This window comes from Hyaena hyaena, unplaced genomic scaffold (assembly GCF_003009895.1).
Source record: "Hyaena hyaena isolate Hyena2069 unplaced genomic scaffold, ASM300989v1 scaffold_288, whole genome shotgun sequence".
Lineage (NCBI taxonomy): Eukaryota > Metazoa > Chordata > Mammalia > Carnivora > Hyaenidae > Hyaena > Hyaena hyaena.
Window position 1 is genome coordinate 1633790 of NW_024080922.1, and position 3236 is coordinate 1637025.

Here is a 3236-nt window from a genome sequence, read left to right on the forward strand (position 1 = left end):
GTAGATGGGTTTGGTGACAGGAGATGTGGAGATGCAATCATTCTGGGGTTGAGGAATTTCATTTAACACACAGCAGACGTTTGTTGTGCGTCTGCCTGGTGTCACACGCTGTGTGATACACTTTCACGTTTCTTTCATTGAATCCATGTGATAACCCTGTGAGATAGGAATTCCCTTCTCCGTGTAAGAGACGAGGAAACCAAGGCTCAGAGGGGCCAAGATGGCTCTAGAATATCCATCCTTTGACATCAAAGGTAGTATGTATAGATCACCTCATACGTGACCGCAGTGTTCAGGTGCTCAAACATTTGCCTTGCTTCCTTTTTCCTTTGAAATCTGCATTGTGGACTGTGTCCCTATGTCCTTGAGAGTAGAACCCGCCCCTGGGACGAGCCAGGAGACTGTGACCCCACTGGAGCCTGGTGTAGGACTCCAGGGAGAGTGGCCAGGCTTACCAGACAAAAATGCAAGATGCCCAGTTAAATTTGAATTGAGTTTCAGATAAACCATGAATATTTTCTTTTTTGCATAAGTGTGTCCCACACAGTGTTTAGGATATACTTATGCTAAAAAAAAAAGTATTCCCTTGTTTATTTAAAATTCAAATTTAACTCTAGTTCCAGGTGAGGCTTGCAGTTTGGTCTAATGCTGAAGGACGCTCTGTTTGTAGAGGCTGGGACTGGATTTAGCTTTGTTCATGAACTCTGCGGGCTCTCTACAGCTCTCTTTGAAATCAGTCACCATCTACACTCATTGGCAAGTAGGGCAGAATCTAACCACCTATGTTTTGTTTAGGTGACATGATGTTGATTTTCTTAAAAAATCGGTCAATTTTTGAATACCAGGAGCTTCTATATACAAATGTAAATGTCTGACATCCTTTTTTAATTTTGATTCCAGGGTAGTTAACATAGTGTTATATTAGTTTCAGGTGTGCAATATAGTGATTCAACAATTCCACACCTCACCCTGTGCTCACAAGTGCCCTCCTCAATCCCCATAACCTATTTCCCCCATCCACCCACCCCCTCTCCTCTGGTAACCATCAGTTTCTTCTCTGTAGTTAAGAGTCTGTTTCTTGATTTCTTTCTCTTTTTTCCTTTATGCATTGGTTTTGTTTCTTAAATCCCACATATGAGTGAAATCATATGGTATTTGTGTTTCTCTGACTTATTTCACTCAGCATGATATTCTCTAGATCCACCCACGTTGTTGCAAATGGCAAGATTTCATTCCTTTTTATGGCTGAATAATACTCTGTTCTATATATATGCCACATCTACGTCGTTTGCAAATCTCTTCTCTCATTCAGCAGGTTGCCTTTTAGTTTTGGTGATTGTTTCCTTTGCTGTGCAGAAGCCTTTTATTTTGATGTAGTCCCGATGGCTTAATTGTGCTTTTATTTCCCTTGCCTCAGGAGACATGCCTAGAAAAATGTTGCTCCGGCTGATGTCAGAGACATTACTGCTTTTATTTTTGTGTATGATGTCAGCAAGTGGTCCAGCTTCATTCTTTTGCACGTAGCTGTCCAGTTTCCCCCAACGCCATCTGTTGAAGAGACTTTCTTTTTCCTATTGGATATTCTTTCCTGTTTTGTCAGAGATTAATTGGCCATATAACTGTGGGTTTATTTCTGGGTCTTCTATTCTGTACCATGGATCCACGTGTCTTGTGTCAGCGCTGTACTGTTTTGATTACAGCAGCTCTGTAATATAGCTTGAAGTCTGGAGTTGTGATGCCTCCAGCTTTGCTTTGCTTCTTCAAAATCACTTTGGCTATTTGGGGGGTCTTTAAAAATCTGGAACACTTCATGAATTTGCAGGTCATCGCTGCATGGGGGCCATGCGAATCTTCTCTCCGTTGTTCCCATTTTAGTGTATGGGCTGCCGAAGTGAGTACTAAATTTCTGACATTCTTTTTTTTTATTTTTTTTAAAATTTTTTTTAATGTTTTATTTATTTCTAGGAAAGAGAGAGAGCATGAGCAGGGGAGGGTCAGAGAGAGAGGGCGTCACAGACTGAAACAGGCTCCAGGCTCCGAGCCGGCAGTCAGCACAGAGCCCGACGCGGGGCTCGAACCCACGAACTGGAGATCATGACCTAAGCGAAAGTCGGACGCTTAACCGACTAAGCCACCCAGGCGCCCCTCTGACATTCTTTTAAAAACCAGATCTGCCATGCTGAGCCCTTAAGGCCACAGGGAAGCAGTCAGCAGCAGCCAAGCACTACACCCCTCTAAGACAGGGCATGCCCTCGCCAGTTTGCCCCATCCCCATCCCCACGGCTCCCTGTGCTTACATCCTACCCACTTGATTCACTTCTACTTCTCCAGCCCCTGAAGGCATTGAGGTTTTGATTCCTTATCTACCCTATGCACTAGAAAGTCTACTTCTTCTGATACAGCAAAAATACAAAGAGACTTCACTGGGCTGGCCCCACCCATTTCTTCCATTTTATTGCATCTCCCTCCTGCCCTCCTCCCTTGATGCACTGATGTGCATGCATTGGTTGCTGATTGTCCCCTCCTGCCAGGTTTTATGTTGTCCCTTCTCCCAAGGAATACCAGCTTGACCCCAGAAGGCCAGTCCGTGGGCATGGCTTCCCTCAAGATGGCTCCAGGAAGCCCTCCCCAACTCCCAGAATCTCTCTGTTGCACACACAGAATCACACTGCCATTTAGTTGAATTTCTTCATTGCACAGATTAAGAAGTGGAAAATGTGACTTTCGAGAAATTGCACTCAACTAAAACCGTATAAAATCGTGACTAGAACTCAGGCAACCAGGATGTAGGAATGTCTTATGAGACCGCGTGCTATTCGTGAGGACCTGGCCTCGGTGCCCCTCGTATCTCCACTGCAGGGCAAAGCGCCACACGAAGGATGAGTGCTCTCCGACTGACTGCCTGATTGACTACTCAGTGCTCCTGGGAAAGCCGTCCTCACTGTGTTGAACAAATATCTTTATGCATCACGGTCTCTAGAGCTGAGATCAGGGGAGATTCACTATAATCTGCAAGTCATTTTGCAACGTCTTGAAACCGCTGACCATGATATAAGGACCTAGAAAAAACGCCCCCGTTGGCATGTGGAAAGGAGAGCGGGGGTAGGAAGCAGGAACTCCGAGGTGCTGTGCTAGGGATTTTAGTTTTGTTTTCTACTGCCTGCAGCTAGATGTTGCTCGCTGCCTGTTTTTATAAATAAAGTTTTATTGGAACACTATCATAGTCGCTGCTGTAT

General features: G+C 44.7%; 1 non-coding gene across 1 annotated transcript; it reads right to left on the reverse strand.

The window, feature by feature from the left end:
• Nucleotides 1-1792: 1792 nt before the first annotated feature.
• LOC120241835 lies at nt 1793-1899 on the reverse strand. The gene has a single exon (XR_005530964.1). It is a non-coding gene; the product is annotated as a U6 spliceosomal RNA (small nuclear RNA).
• Between the last annotated feature and the right edge of the window lie 1337 nt (nt 1900-3236).